Genomic DNA, 17,437 nt, shown 5'->3' with positions numbered 1-17,437 from the left:
AAATGCCTCAAGACCCACCTGTTCCACACCGCATTTTACTGACTGTCCTTTACTTTATTTATTTAGTTATTTTTAAACCTTTTATGCTCTTAACCTTTTATTTTAATTTTTTATATTGCCATATTTTATCCAATATGCTCCTTTAGATATATTTTTATTTTATATTTTTCTTATAGCTTTGTGAAGCACCTTGAGATGACGTTGTCTTTAAAGTGTGCTATATAAATCAAATGTATTATTATTATTATTATTATTATAAAGAAAAACACACACACTCCCCGAATACCACACACACACATTCAGTATACAGTCACACCTTCTGAATGCATGATCCACAGTCCGCTCACACGTGGGTGTGTGCTTCCGGGTCCTTATTCACATTTTGTTTTGCCTTGCTTCAGAGAGACACACCCACTATGTTTTGTAGGAAACACACACACACACACAGGAAGAGAGAAGCAGTGTGTAACTCTGTCACTGTCAGGACACAGCAAGAGGCAGAGAAGCCACCACCTGAGAGGAGGGGAACACACACATTCTTCTGAAGAAACAGAGGCCGTCACTGCTGTGGGTACATTCTGAAGAAGAGGAAGGGTTTGTGAGAAATGTTTGTCATAATGGATTACTGGGAGAGGACAAGCAGACAGAGGGAAACACACACACTCTGACACACACCACAGCACATGACACAGTGAGTATAATGGAAATAACTCGTTGTTATGGCTTTATGTAATGCAGTTACGATTCTGTTAAGGTTTGGTTTGTTTCTAGGAGTGCATATGACAGTGTGTGTGTGTGTGTGTGTGTGTGAATGGATGTGTGAGTGCTGACGACTCATTGAGTTCCCACCTAGTTTTGTTTTTTGCTTACCTGGGTGCTTTTCCACATGAACTCACTTTAGGGGAAGGTAACATAATACATGATACACACACACACACACACACACACACACACACACACACACACCCACATAACCCTTCTATAACCAAATGATGATCTGATAGATAGACAGAGTGTCTGTGTGTTACTTCCCTGTCACTACATGAAAATGAAGTGACAGGGAAAAGTGTGTGTGGTGTGTGTGTGTGTGTGTGTGTGTGTGTGTGTGTGTGTGTGTGTGTGTGTGTGTGTGTGTGTGTGTGTGTGTGTGTGTGTGTGTGTGTGTGTGTGTGTGTGTGTGTGTGTGTGTGTGTGTGTGTGTGTGTGTGTGTGTGTGTGTGTGTGTGTGTGTGTGTGTGTGTGTGTGTGTGTGTGTGTGTGTTGGTGTGTTGTGGTGTGTGTGTGTGATGTTGTGTGTGTGTGGTGTGGTGTGTGTGTGTGTGTGTGTGTGTGTGTGTGGGTGTGTGTGTGTGCTGTTGTGTGTGTGTGTGTGTGTGTGTGTGTGTGTGTGTGTGTGTGTGAAGAGGACAGTCAGAGCTTTAGGAGTTGTATTACTTCACGGTATTCAAAAAAACTTAGTTGAGGAAATGCACCATACATAACCCTGCTAAAGCCTGATATTATCTTAATTTAGCTATAATTGCAATACAATGTGAGCAAGATAAGTGCAAAGGGAGACATTTGAGACATTTGAGACATTTTCAGCTGTCAATCATGCTCTCAATGTTGTAGAGTAGCTGTTGTAACGGCCCGTCCACAGGGCGGCGTGCGTTGAAGCTTCAACGCTTCTGCCCATTCACTTTGAATGGGGTGACGTCAGGCTTTGCCGAACTGCATTGTGGTTCCGTCGCTTCGCTTTGCTCGCTTCAAAAGTTGATGGAAAGTCATGGAAAACTAAGCCGATCATTTCCAGGCAGAGACTTTATTTCCTTAGTGTCAGATTGAAACTTGGACCGAAACACTGATTTAACCAAACACTCAACAAAGGGAATTTCCTCTGGCAATTGATTGAGCTCTCTGCTAATCGCTGCTGCATTAGTCCAATTGCCCAACCCTAATCCTCTCCACATACCTGCTCTGCCTGTCCAAGGTGTCAAGTGCCTTAACATGTTTTTCTACCAAAACCCAGGCAACATCTGACACTTGACCAATAATAGACGTCAGTGGATTGCCCTCAGGCTGGAGCCAGATTTTAGGACGTGAGCCTTACCAACTTCACTTCCTGCTGGGCGGGGAGCATGCAGAGGCCACGCACCCAGCACTTTGTTTGAGTTGGAAGTCGTGGCGGAGAGTATATGTCACGGCGGGGTGTGTTTACTCACTAGATAACTCTCAGCGTGAGCAAAACAACACATAGGAGCAGGAGCTGTGATCTGGTGCTGCTGTTTGTGTGTGTTTGGGGGTGTTTAAAAAGAAAAAGGAAATGTATTTATCAGCTTTTTCATTAAACAGATGACTTTGTTCTGAATACAAACTCATATCTTTACATACGGTATAAGCAAATCACAACAGAGAAACAGAAGAAGAGAAACAAGAATGAAGCTGAAATACAAAATGAAAGAAAGATACATAAAAAAACTAAAATCTAAGCAGTCATATGTTTGAAGTAAGATTATAGCTGATAACAAAGCAATGGCTTATAAAGTTAATTGGTCGTCATATGTCGAACACAATAGGGATGATTTTTACATTTACATACACCTATATAAGAAAATATAGTGGTGGTTTTAATTCAAATGTTTACATGATGATCAGATGGGGTCAGACAGGAATGAGAGTATGAAATATATTAGCAAGTTTTGGCTTGCTGAACAAAAAATGCTATGTGCAGAGTTGCTAACATTAGCTGCGGCTAGCAACTTCAGAATCCCTTAATTTGATAATTAAACAAAAGAACAATACTTCCTTAAAAAATGGATGTCTATCCCATCCTAACTTGCTGGATTTGTGTTGATTGAATTAGGTCAAACTGAACTTGTGAGATGAGCGAGTTGAACTAAACGGTATCAATTTGCGAGAAGAGGTTAAAATCATATCCCCATTGAAATTAATGGAGACTAATGGTTGAATAAAGCTGTGTTTAGACGATAAGAAATGTGCTCTTCGCTCACTGTGAGGTAGGGCGCAGATCATAGTGCACACACTGGTTTACGTCATACGTTGGATTTATGATCCATGGGAAAGGCAGGGCCATCTAACCTGCACATTATCTGTTTTCTCCATCCATGCTGAACAAAGAAAAGAACAAAGCAGATAAGCTGGACTGTCAAAACGTGTTGGAACAAACTGATGCAGTACATACCTGAAGTTGAAGCCAGTAAGTCATGTTATTGTTTAAATACATAGTAGGGTTGTTGATTGATTATATTGAGTATATTAGCCATGATAGGTACACAACTCTATGAAAAGGTCAGGCAAAGCTCAACTAATCTAAACAATTTAACAGTTGAGTTTAAGTTAGGATAGGACGCCAATATATACAATAAAATAAAATAAATGTTACTAGTGCTAATAGTCTTTTGAAGCACATGTTAAATTCATTTTTAGATATTTTACATTGTTCAGTTAAAGAGGACGTATGATGCTCATTTTACCCTCTGTCAGAAACCAGAGCCCAGTCTGCTCTGATTGGTTAGCTGGCCGGCTCTGTTGTGATTGGTCAACCGCTTAGAGATGTCCCACCCCTTAGCCTATCACGTACATTGTGTTGAAGCGCTAGCCAATAGAAGCGTGAGTGTTACATAGTGAGTCACAATGTTACAGAAGTAAACACAAGAGTCCAATGGAGGCGGGAGAAACTATTCCTGGAGGAAACTTTGGGATTTTAGCCTTTGCAGACCATTTACATCAGGGGTGTCAAACTCAAATACACAGTGGGCCAAAATAAAAAAATGGGTACTAGTCGAGGGCCGGACTGGTTCAATGTTTATTGCAAAACGTATTGAAATGAACTTATTGCACATATTAAACCTGGAACTAACAAAGCTTAAATGATTGCCTATAAAAACAACATTAAACATTAAATAATCAGTTGCATTCATTTCTTATGGCTCTATCTGCAGCTTTTCCAGAGTCATTTCTTATGATTACATTTTTCCACAGGCCAACAACAGCTTCAAAAAAACTATTTCCCTCAAAGAAAAAACCAAACATGCCCTGTTGTCTCAAGAAAGAAAGTGCAGAAGGAAACATCCATGTAAACTCAGTGTGCTGCTCTGTGATGCTAGTTCAAGCCAGATACTTGGCATCTCATCTTGGGTGCAAGTTCATCAATGTTTGGGGTCAGGCTCTGAGCTGAGGAGACCCTCAGGATTGAGTGAAGGTGCAATATACCGGAGGGCCAGATCTAATAATAATTAGAAATGATCCTGCGGGCCGAAATTAAATCCACCAAGGGCCTGATTTGGCCCCCGGGCCTTGAGTTTGACACATGTGATTTACATGCGCAAAAAACGTATATAACACACCACAGAGAAGGGGAAACCCTAAAAAGCATAATACGGCCCCTTTAAATGAAAGCTTATGCTTCCAGGAATAGTTTTGATGACGTCCCTCTGATCCCATCACTCTGTCATCACAGCCAAGTCGCCATTGTTGTCTCCAGACCTCTTCAGACTCAGGCGTCCCAACATGACGTGGTTTTAGTAAACTTAAAAGTCAAGTTTCCGTGCAACACAAGGAGTTCCTTTGTTTGACTTACACACCCTCGCATTTTAAAATTAAGCACACAGTCATGACGTTTGGCTGCCATTTCCTCAAATACAAGACAATGAGATCAAGTGATGGACTGACAGTCCAGTGCATGACATAAATGTGTCAGACTGACTAAACAAGATGGATGCACACTATGTTTGTTTTTGGCATCACACCCACTAAAGTCTCTCACAGTTTCTCGCTGTCATGTTGGTTTTAAGGCTCTTTGAAATGAGGACAAAGGAGCCAAAATCGTTGAAATAAAAGCCTCATTATTCATACAATTCGGCTGCATAAAGATTGGCTGCGTCAAAATGAATAATATGACAAGTAAACAGAATCTAAATATGTTATGTTAACTACCTCAGTCACTTTTCACATACATGAGTGTTACATCCTGAATGTTTTATGAGAGGCTGTCCAACGGTCAGAATAACAGAGGTGTGTGTGTGTGTGTGTGTGTGTGTGTGTGTGTGTGTGTGTGTGTGTGTGTGTGTGTGTGTGTGTGTGTGTGTGTGTGGTGTGTGTGTGTGTGTGGTGTGTGTGTGTGTGGTGTGTGTGTGTGTGTGTGTGTGTGTGTGTGTGTGTGTGTGTGTGTGTGGGTGTGGGTGTGGGTGTGGGTGTGGGGGTGGGTGGGGTGTGTGTGGGTGTGTGAATTATTAATGAATGTGTAGCGCATGCATACCCACATGGGAGTGTTTCTTTGAAGGTGTGGGGGCACACCCTCCTTGTGGCCTGATTGGTTGCGCAGATTTAGACATAAACACGCAGGGTATCGTGTTGTTATTGATTGATCCATCGATTGTAAGAAGACAAAGTGTGTTGGCAAAGATACTCATGAGAGTGGTTCACAGTTACTGAACATAAGCTACTCCACTTTGATGGTAAACTTCCAAGGAACGAAGAGGCTTACAGAGTGAGTACAAGATGTGTCATGTGTTCATGCCGCAGGGTGCTGATGCATTTCATTTCTGAAGAATCTCCGCCAAGGTTAAAAAGCCAATTAGGAGAGGGCCCGATAAATTATTTGGGCGACTCAAAGGGAGGTTTTTCAAAAATATATATCCACCGTTTGGCTAGCGCTCCAACACATTGTACGTCGTGATAGGCTCAGGGGCGGGACATCTCTAAGTGGTTCACCAATCACAACAGAGCCGGCCAGCTAACCAATCAGAGCAGACTGGGCTCTGGTTTCAGACAGAGGGTGAAAAGAGGTGCTGCAGCACAGGCAGTATGAGAAAAATAAAGAGCTTTTTGAACATTAAAGCATGGAGACATGTAGAGACACTACATACTGATATACACCCTGAACATCAGCAGGAGAGGACTCTTTAAAGTAGAGACACTACATACTGATATACACCTGAACATCAGCAGGAGAGGACTCTTTAAAGTAGAGACACTACATACTGATATACACCTGAACATCAGCAGGAGAGGACTCTTTAAAGTAAGAGACACTACATACTGATATACACCTGAACATCAGCAGGAGAGGACTCTTTAAAGTAGAGACACTACATACTGATATACACCTGAACATCAGCAGGAGAGGACTCTTTACAGTAGAGACACTACATACTGATGTACACCTGAACATCAGCAGGAGAGGACTCTTTAAAGTAGAGACACTACATACTGATATACACCTGAACATCAGCAGGAGAGGACTCTTTAAAGTAGAGACACTACATACTGATATACACCTGAACATCAGCAGGAGAGGACTCTTTAAAGTAGAGACACTACATACTGATATACACCTGAACATCATCAGGAGAGGACTCTTTAAAAGTAGAGGCACTACATACTGATATACACCTGAACATCAGCAGGAGAGGACTCTTTAAAGTAGAGGCACTACATACTGATATGAACCTGAAAATGAGCAGAACATGTCCTGTTTAACCCTAAATAACGCCAGTAGACATGTTGCATAGGATAAAAGCGTCAGCTAAATAACATATAAGGTAATAATGAAAAGATAATCCCACCTTTTAGATGACACCTAAGAAGATAGTCTCAGCAATTTCAATTAATGCATATATTCTGCTGTTTCCAATGTGTATGACAGCTGACTGAAAACTTATTTACAAGACCTGGCTGATTTGTAAAATTGGTTAATTGAAATTCAGCGTCAAGCTTTTCACCAAACCAGCTTTTCTGTCCTCGGTGAATACAGATATGAACACATTCTCAGCTCAGAGTCTCCATGCATATCTCCATATATTGAACGCTGGACTGCTGCCAGCTGATTATTAAAGCGAGTCTTCGCCTGCACACAGACTGTTTACACTCTTGCCAGCAGACCTTGATGGGAATCTTTCACTGACAATCAATGCACCAACACTTCATAACAAAACACTGGAGTGCCTGTAGGACCATCAGATGTAAGAAGGGATATTTGGCTTCAGATGAAGAGAGTCATAGCGGCAAAGTGCAGACAGACTAGTGTTTCCAGGAAAAGCGGCTCTTACTGTAACACACTGCTCCTTTTGGGAAGCCGTCATGGCCCTGAGCCAATTGGGGAGCCGACGGGAAGTTGAAGATTTACCATTCGACTTGCGGTTACAGCTTTGCTGACTAACCCTGGGTGAATGTGTGTGTGTGTGTGTGTGTGTGTGTGTGTGTGTGTGTGTGTGTGTGTGTGTGTGTGTGTGTGTGTGTGTGTGTGTGTGTGTGTGTGTGTGTGTGTGTGTGTGTGTGTGTGTGTGTGTGTGTGTGTGTGTGTGTGTGTGTGTGTGTGTGTGTGTGTGTGTGTGTGTGTGTGTGTGTGTGTGTGTGTGTGTGTGTGTGTGTGTGTGTGTGTGTGTGTGTGTGTGTGTGTGTGTGTGTGTGTGTGTGTGTGTGTGTGTGTGATCTGATAACAGGCAGGTTGGATGAGTAAGTGCTGTTATTGGCACAAAAAATGACTTAATACCATGTTTTACTGTAAGTGGGTGATGTGTCAACATCATGTCATGACCACACACACACACACACACACACACACACACACACACACACACACACACACACACACACACACACACACACACACACACACTTAATCACTGTCTCCTTAAAAGGCTAAAAGCAGCTTCCTCTAAACTCTGATATCAGCCTGAGTCACTCACACTGTTGTCATGACAACACACCCCATCTATCCATCCATCCCTACCAAAGCACAAAGCTACAGACTGGTAATGTATTCACACAATGCACATAAAACACTAATATAACCAGTAACACAACGTGCATGTTATCTAGTTAGCTATCAAACAGCTTTAAATGGTCCCATTAAGAGGTTGGGCTTCTCTAGGACTGGAGTTGCGATATGTTCCCGGAAACCTGTCGGCAAACAAAGCCAGATGTTTGAGATTCTTCAGAAGGAAGGCTTTTTTGTTTTTGCCCACTCTCCTTTCGAGAAAGGGGGATATTCTGAGCAGGATTACGTCATCCTTGTTTGGGTTTTTGTGTACGCAGGAACTTTAGTGACCTAATGATGTGGGCTCCTTTTCCCCCACAGGGATGTTGATAGCCTTTTATTCATTTCATTTGTGCACTGTAATCATGTTGGTTGTTTGTCTTTTATACATTTTGATTTGCAGTAGAGCCTGGCAATGTTATAAGAAGTATTTATTGATTATGTAGTGTCTCTACTGGGACATGTCTCCATGCTTTAATGTTCAAAAAGCTCTTTATTTTTCTGCAGCACCTCTTTTCACCCTCTGTCTGGAACCAGAGCCCAGTCTGCTCTGATTGATTAGCTGGCCGGCTCTGTTGTGATTGGTCAACCGCTTAGAGATGTCCCGCCCCTTAGCCTATCACGTACAATGTGTTGGAGCGACAGTACAGCCCAGATTGCCATGAATTTGAGTTTATACTTCCCTAGAATATGACTCTTGTGACTTCTGGATGTTTTATATAGTCCCAACATCATGTCATAGCTTCACCTAGCCCACTTTCTGACTTCTGACCCTTATCACATAGCATATTTAGAATATTAGTCATGATATAAACTTTTATCTCACTGGGTGAGGACTGGAACATGGAGGACTGGAACACAATCAGAACATTTTGTTGTGTCTGGGTTAGATAACAAAGTATCATTGCTGTGTTACTTCACACTCTCACAGCGGACATCCACAGAAAGAAATTAAAGTCTCCTCCAAGAAACAATGCTTAACAAACTTGCCGCCTTACACACCGCATTGCCGTACTCGTGCCGTCTGGGATGTCTTTGTTTTCCACAAAGGAAGTTAAATATAGACTACAGTTTGAAACCAGGCCAGGAAATAAAGCACAAACTCCAGAGTAAAAATGTGTGTGTGTGTGTGTGTGTGTGTGTGTGTGTGTGTGTGTGTGTGTGTGTGTGTGTGTGTGTGTGTGTGTGTGTGTGTGTGTGTGTGTGTGTGTGTGTGTGTGTGTGTGTTGTGTGTGTGTGTGTGTGTGTGTGTGTGTGTGTGTGTGTGTGTGTGTGTGTGTGTGTGTGTGTGTGTGTGTGTGTGTTGTGTGTGTGTGTGTGTGTGTGTGTGTGTGTGTGTGTGTGTGTGTGTGTGTGTGTTGTGTGTGTGTGTGTGTGTGTGTGTGTGTGTGTGTGTGTGTGTGTGTGTGGTGTGTGTGGTGTGTGTGTGGGCACCCTTACTACATGACTGTTTTATACTACCACTATGCTCCTTTGTGCAGATTGATGCTCAGCAGCTATCAGCAGTGTTTGAATTAGCATTAATCTACACACTGCTGTCATGCCGGCCTCCCTCTGGGTTTTTACTTTGCATGACCTCTGTCTGAACCGCAACGCTGACACACATTAGCACACCCAGAACCCTGAGGCTATACGTACACTGTACTACAGCATCACATGCTTCATGGTAATGTAGTGCAGCGATGGGAGAAACAACGAGACTTTTATTCATGATATAGCCATACGCAGTGTATGATATCAAACTGTGTCCGAGATCAAATGTATCCGTAGATGAGCTGTGATGTTTGCTGGAAGGATTTGTTATGATTTGATTTAGTTTGCGACGTTTGACGCATTATGGATCCAGGTTTTAATGCTGTAAAAGAGAATAAATTGAAGAAGCTATGAAAACAGGATTTTAAAGAGGACCTATTCTGCACATTTTCAGTTTCATATTTGTATTTTGTGTCTCTACTGTGACATGTAGCGATGCTTTAATGTTCATAAAGCTCTTTATTTGTCTCAGTCTGCTCTGGTTGGTTAGCCCCGCCCCTTAGTTTATCAAGTACAATGTTTTAGAGCACTAACCAATAGTTACGGATGTTAGCAAAGGAGTCCAGTGAAGGCTTGTTTGGTGGGGTGGGAGTGTGCAGACCATTTACATGCACACAAACTCACTTAAGGAAAGGGAAAACCCCAACAAGGGTTATATAATAGCGCCCCTTTAAACCCAAACATGATGCGTTAGATTGAGCGACCTTAATCTGAATATATCGTACAGCGATGGCGCATTTTGTTTTTGTGTCTTTGCACCCTCCTTCTAGCCATGCTTGTTAGTTTTTACCATACAGGTGCAGGACTTGCTGTCAAAAAAAAACAAGGCCAGAGTGAGAGAAAAGTGACAGTAGGGTTCAGACAGTTTGGTCTGAACTCAACCTTAGCATGTGGCAAACACCCTCGCATTGTTAAATGAAAATGGCAGCATTGTCAGTAGCTGCTTTAACTGATTGGAGGTCTGCAGCGTTCTCTGGGAACTGAATCTTTAAGTCAAAGAGCTCATTGATTCAAAGAGCAGAAGGGGTATTCAAGTACGTAGCATTATAGATTGTGCACACCCACACATACATCCACTTGATAACCAGAGCATGCACACATATCCCCCACATTGCAGACACCTGGTTTCCCAATGATGAATTGCTCAGTTTGTGCCAACTTTCCCTCCAACCGTCCTTTTTGATAACATCCTATTAGTGTTCTTTACGGAGTTGCGGTTGAGGTGGTATTAATAGTTGAATGGATAACGACAGTTCAGTGGTCTCTGCTCTGTGATTCAGCGTCTGCAAACGCCACACAGTTGAGTCTATGAAGCATTTTCTCTTGTCGTTTCAAGCCGCTCTACTTTTCCTGGAAGCTATATATATGAACAATAAGATGGCTCACACACAGAGGAGGTTCCTTGACGGGAAGGGAGGATCAGTATCAGGTCGGCGGCCCTGAGATCTGCCGGCTGGAGTAGAGATCAGCTGGGAGGGTGATTCATGTGCAGCCTATAGTCTGTCTTCTCTGTTACAGGAAACTATTCAAGGGTTTTATTCCACTTCACCACAGTGCCTGCGTCTTTAAGGAAATTAATGTTAAGTGATATTTATTCCAAGCAAAGATGGTAGTTACTCAAGGTATTAGTGGGATCCAGGGACCTCCAGCTAATAAGAAGTGGAAATCAATTTACTGAGAAGAAATCAAAGACAAAACTAAGACATGAGATTAATGATCCCATTGTTTCTGTAATACGTCCCAAATGTAGTTATCAACATCAATTAGCTACAAGCAACTCCGTAGTTCATTTCCTTGGGACACAGTCCAATCAAATTGTGTTTAATTTTCTTATCAACCATGCTCTCTTTTAATGTAATTTTACATTAAAGGTGGGGTAGGTAATTTTGGAGAAACCAGCTCGAGTGCGCTAGAATTTGAAAATACACAGCCGGAACAAATCTGCCACTTCCTTACAGAGCCCCTCCTCCAACACACACGAACGCGCACATGACCAATGAGGGCACGAGATAAGTTTGTGCACAGATGGAAGGCTGACAGGCAGTACAGTACCACGGCTTCCACAGATGACATTTTGTTATGGATTTTTTTGTCAAAGCACTTAAGATATTCATTGCTATCGGGATGTTAAGAGCATTCCATGGAATATAACAAAAAGTGTATCTCGAGCCGGTTTCTCAAACTTACCTACCCCACCTTTAAGGAGGAAATCATCTAACATCTGATTGGCTCTCTCTGTCCATTCTCTCTGAGCACTTGCTAGTGATGATTTAACTCCAACAGTGTGCTTGGCAGAAATACTGTTTGTTAAAGGACGCTTGGAAAATGTGAAATCCTGCTTTATGCTTTGTCAACAAAACACCCAGCTCACCCCCACACACCCCCCCCCCCCCACACACACACACACATTCTCTCCCTTTTTCCCACGTGAAGGTGTGTGATGATGCGTCCCGTGGCAGGTGGTTCAGACACTGGTGCCGCAGTGTGACTAATGCTCGATGCTAAATGTCGTGAACATCCTGTGCATGTATTGGATTAATGCTGCTCCACCCACCTTTACATCCGTACATTTATCCATCCCAACATCCATGTATCCATCCACTTACCCCTCGCTTCCTGGGGGTCAACTATCATGCACATGAACGCTGTAGTTCACATGATATCATTATGACTCCGACACATCTTTGACCCAAAAACAGGCTTGTTATAAAAGGAGTCCGATTGTCAGCACAGTGGAGTGTTGCACCATGACTCAGCAAAACTGTTACGATAATTACATATTGTATGAAACATATCATCGTCATTATTTAACTTCATTCCTTCCTCTCTATCCCTTTCCAGGCACAGCGAGGACTGACAGGTGACATCACTGTAACCGTGGGAGCCAGGGACTGCCATTCATGCCAGTGGGGTGTGTGTGTGTGTGTGTGTGTGTGTGTGTGTGTGTGTGTGTGTGTGTGTGTGTGTGGTGTGTGTGTGTGTGTGTGTGTGTGTGTGTGTGTGTGTGTGTGTGTGTGTGTGTGTGTGTGTGTGTGTGTGTGTGTGTGTGTGTGTGTGTGTGTGTGTGTGTGTGTGTGTGTGTGTGTGTGTGTGTGTGTGTGTCTCTGTCTCTGTGTGGCACTTCCTGGGAGAAAATAGAACAGGAAGCCGGAGTGAGAGCTGAAAACAAGCGACCGCCTCACCTCCACAAGGAAGCCTTTCTCCCCGGAGAGCAAAAATGGTGTGTGTGTGTGTGTGTGTGTGTGTGTGTGTGTGTGTGTGTGTGTGTGTGTGTGTGTGTGTGTGTGTGTGTGTGTGTGTGTGTGTGTGTGTGTGTGTGTGTGTGTGTGTGTGTGTGTGTGTGTGTGTGTGTGTGTGTGTGTGTGTGTGTGCGCCCTGCATTTCAACTGGTGGGGGGGTGTTGGTTGGTTCTGGGTTGGCGTTAGCCCCCGGCTGTTTCCTTTTCAGAATCAGAATCGGTTTCATTACCAAGTAGCTTTACACATACGAGGAATTAACTTTGGTGTAAATGGTGCATACAACGACACAGAAAGAACACGTTTTTTTTAAACATTTGATCAAACATTGACTTCTTCGCAGGGATATTTGCGACAATTACAGCCATTAAAGTGACATTCTAATGTGCTTTTATGACATTTAAATGACCTTACCTAAACTAATGGCAGGAGACATGAGCTTCCCTTCCCATGTGTGGATCAACAGGCAGTCACATCACCATAGTGCATATGTCATGTCTCCCTCTTGTGGCCATAGGCAGAATTACAGGATGCAGTAAAGTCTGCGTGGATAAGTGAATTTAAGGGTTGATTATAGTTCACATCATTAATCCTAAGTAACTAAAGGTATTAAATACATGTAGTGAAGTAAAAGTACATGTTTTACCTCTGAATTGTAGTGGGGTAGGGGTACAAAGTAGCAAAAAATTGAAATACTCATGTAAATTGTACTCAACTACAGTACTTAGAGTAAATCTACTAAGTTACTTTGCACCACTTTGTTTACGTCCCACTGTGCGGTCCACCCACACGACCCTAATGCCGTCATTAAACCCCAATTATCGCCCCCTCTAAAACACTCATTATGGGTTATTTTACCTCCATCAATCACCTGTAAGGACCCACTAGGACAATGCAGCGTTTACTGTAGGCTTGTTGTCATGACGCCCTGTCCAGTTACATAAGTGCTGGGAGCCAGTTCCCACAGCCGAGTGTGTGTGGTGTCTCGTGTCACGGAAACAAAGGCCTCCACACACACACACACACACACACACACACACACACACACACACACACACACACACACACACACACACACACACACACACACACACACACACACACACACTGTTTGTACATTCCTCCGATGTGCTTCTCTGAGGTGTGGAACAAGACGTTTGATTTGGTTTGGAGGGGTTCAATCAGATTTTACTTTACTTAAAGGGAGTGAGGAGAATTCGGGAAAATGTACAACTGAGGCTAATGGGAATGTCGTTAGATTTGCAGAATTTGGTCATGAATCAAAGTATTTAAGGGTTAACTTAAGGTGGCGAGGGAGGAGATGTTAGCAATCAAATGTAATACAATTCATCCTCTGAAAACCATGAGTGTATGCACAGATTTTCATTCAAATCCGTCTTATATAGGGTGAATAGGGTCTTATTTTGCTAAAAATTCAAAGTGTCTTTCTTTGCCTCAGACAATCTGCAATCTATTTACCTTATATGAAAGTAGTTTAAAACCCACTTTATATATCTTTGTTCATTTTAATTCACTTTATATTCTTATATCCCCTCAAAAATCACCTGATTTCCTCAAAAAGCACTTAAAAAATCTCAAAATAAATTGGTTTCTGTTCCCAAATTGTATGAATTACAGCTTTGATCCTGATCCCACCATTGAAAGGTAGGTCAGGTAAGTATGCCAAATGATACTGAACCAAAGTGGCACAAAAACATGTTTTTTTATACCTTTTTCGTTCCCAATGCTTTACAGATATATGCTCATGTATACTTTGTCAAGGTAGGGAGAGGATTCACCTGCATGAGGCAACATTTACTCTCCTTTTATTCTCCCAAAAGAGCTGATCAAATACAATATATAAGTGGAACTACTGAGGCTAATTCCCTACCTTCTCACCGCTGCTGCAGCTGACGCCAAAAACACATCTTCCCCCAGAAGCTGGTTTCCCATGGTGGATTAGATGTTCCCATTGTCTAGCACCATTTGAAATCAGTGTTCTTGGGGACAGGAGGACAGCATATGGCAGTGAGTGAGTCTCTGGAGGATCTGGCCTTCCTCCTCATATTTCTCTCCTCTAAAAGATGACTGATTTCTCATGGTGTTTAGAGCCCGCTGCAGCCTTCTAGCACCATTAGAAATCGGTTATAAAACTGTGGGTCAATGCATCTGGGAGGCGGACACAGGACAAGAAGAAGGAAGTAACTATACTGTCTCTAAGTTTATTGATTTAAGAGATTAATCAGAGGTTTGAAGGATACTTATGAATGTTGTTTTTAACTTCTACCATGCATGGATTATATGTTGAGCTCAGCTATTGTACATCGTCCTTGTTTTTTGTGTAAAAGAGTTATCATTTACACTGCCGGCAACAAGTGGGTGTTACTGCAGTTCCTACTGATCACCACTAGAGGGTGATATATGTATGTAATGTAATGAGCTGCTTGAAGTGAATAAAAAGGCCAGATTTCACAAGAAAATGCTTCATGTGTTTTATTTCCTGTATCTAGTGAAATGTTTTATACAAAAATCCTGTTAGACAGACTTTTTTTCAGGTTTTGACCATAATAACAAATGGTTTTTTTCTCTGCCATTGATGTATAATTGACCTTTTTCCATAAAACAAAAGTAAATTATTGTATTATAGATACATATGCAGTTTTAATAGAACATTAATACACAGAAATATTTGTAAACTGACCAACACAATCAATATATGGAGTACATTTTACACTAAATATGATTTCAGTCAGACAACTCACGTGTTTCTTGATATGTTCATTATAAGCAGCGTATAGTTTGAGTTTGGCGTCTAGGCTCGGGCCTCATCACTCCACAGATTTACAAAGAACATTGAGTGATGATTAGATAACTATCCCCCGAGCCTACAGGTGGAAGCTGGGGTGGTAGCTGGGGTGGTAGCTGGGGTGGTAGCTGGGGTGGTGGTGGGGTAGGCGAGCAGCAGCAACATGAAACACAGCAGCAGGAACATGAACGCAGCAATAGCAAGTGAACACAGCAGCAGCAGCAGCAGCAGCATAGCGAGGCAGAAGCAGGAAGACCTGGCAGCTTAAAGTGGACCTATCATGCTATATTTGAATAATATAGTGTAGGACCATACCTATACAGTGGCGTTTTTATATGTACAAAAGTGGTGGGGCACAAAAAACTTAGATGTCTATATATAAGCTTCTGCAGTGACGTGCAGTGAGGTTCATGGCTGGTGAGGCACTGGCACTGACTCTTCAGGTTTACAAATATTATATTTTGACCTAAACCAAAATATAATATTATTTTCAAAAGCTTTTTTAGTCTGATGCTTCGATTAATTTTAAACAGACAGTTCAACAAAAGGATACCCAAAAAATGTAATTTTATCATTTAAATATTGAATTGTTCTCTCTTAGTAAGATCCCATTTTCAATAAAATGGCGGTCTTACCTTGACTTGAAGATGAAGTCCATTTGCCTATCCTTCTGGACAAAAAATTCTATTACTTTTTTGTAAAAGTCCTCCTTATCTTCTTGTAGTTTCAAAAGTCTATCATAAATCTAATCGATAGATTTATGATTCAAAAATTATAAAAGTAGGGTAGACATGTGGATATTATCCGGCTGAACAAAACGTGCATTTATCTAACAGGTACGTTTCCCACAGATCTTATTTCGAGCTATTTTCTAAAATCCTATGGAGAAATCTCATTGCTTTTTTGTCGAGGGAAGCCATGCGAAGCTTACTTCCTGGTTTTAGGACGCGTCACTGCAGCTCTCTCGTCTCCTCTTCACACACCACACTTTTCGCGGCACACGTACTTACAGCCAATCAGCTCTGAATTATGTGAGATGACGTATGGTGGGGATGGCAGCTCCGTGCCCCTCTGGTCATTATTTTTTTGCCACACACATTAAATAGGAAAATACTCTGAGCATGCGCAGTGTAGTTTTTACAGTCACCGTTCACTAGACAGTGAGAGGGAGGGGCATGATTAGGTTTTGTCCCACATGGCTCTAAACAGCTCAATAGGCACACACTGTAGACACTAATTAGAAGAACACAGACTAAAACAGCAATGTACAGACGATATATTTTATATATTTTTATATTAATTTTTTGCATTTTTTGTAATCATTATTTGTAATACTTTCTGCTGACACTAGATGGGGCTGTGCCCCACCTGCCCATAATGACCAGTCGCCACTGTACCTATATAAGGCATATTTATACTTTTTTTTTTTTTTAAATACCAAACAGATCATGCATTTTAGCCATGCCTCATTTCGCTCAATTTGCACTTTTTTAGCTCTGTTTTTGCAAGGGCAGATTCAGTGAGAACAGCACCACCTACAGGCCTGGCATATGTACTACAGCGTCTCCAGCGCTTTTGAACGGCAATGGCCGTGGCTGTCTCCTCCTGATTGGTGGAGTTGGCCCAATAGCCGTAGCGCCACCGTCCTGACGTCAGGACAGTGTTCAAATCTGGATCAGTTTTTATCAGATCCGTTGCAGCCCCTTTTTTAGAGATTTGGGTATGGAGGAAAATAGAGAGGGTTGTGTTTTCTGACACTTGGTGAGTTCCCTGGAACACCGGGGACACATATTCATGTATAAAAGACGTACAAAAGTGCATTTTGCATGATAGGTCCCCTTTAAATAGAGCGGCATGTTTAGGAGAATGTGTTTGGTTGGTTGTAAGAGGGACGAGGTGCGTCACATGTTAATGTATGATTGGTGCTCGAGTTCACTGCCTGAACTAGCTCGCAGGCTTCGCCCCATATTTGTTATTTAAAATGTCTTGCTGTAAATTAATGCTAACTTACTGTATGCACACTTGCATTTTTACCCATGCCTTTTTGTGAGATATTCTAGCAGCAGATACACATGTGCATAAGCGTCACTTTGTTAGAAAAGT

General features: G+C 42.1%; 1 long non-coding RNA gene across 1 annotated transcript in view; it reads left to right on the top strand.

Annotated features, from left to right (window-relative positions):
• The window catches only part of LOC117472797, a 42,977-nt gene extending 30,753 nt beyond the window's left edge, over positions 1 to 12,224 (top strand). The window contains exon 3 of the long non-coding RNA XR_004554962.1: positions 12,134 to 12,224. This is a non-coding gene — a long non-coding RNA (uncharacterized LOC117472797). The remainder of the gene's footprint in view (positions 1 to 12,133) is intronic.
• The last annotated feature ends 5,213 nt before the right edge of the window (positions 12,225 to 17,437 follow it).

This window comes from Trematomus bernacchii, unplaced genomic scaffold, assembly GCF_902827165.1.
Source record: "Trematomus bernacchii unplaced genomic scaffold, fTreBer1.1, whole genome shotgun sequence".
Taxonomy (NCBI): domain Eukaryota; kingdom Metazoa; phylum Chordata; class Actinopteri; order Perciformes; family Nototheniidae; genus Trematomus; species Trematomus bernacchii.
Note: the sequence above shows the minus strand (reverse complement) of the source record. Positions and strands in the feature narration are given on the sequence as shown.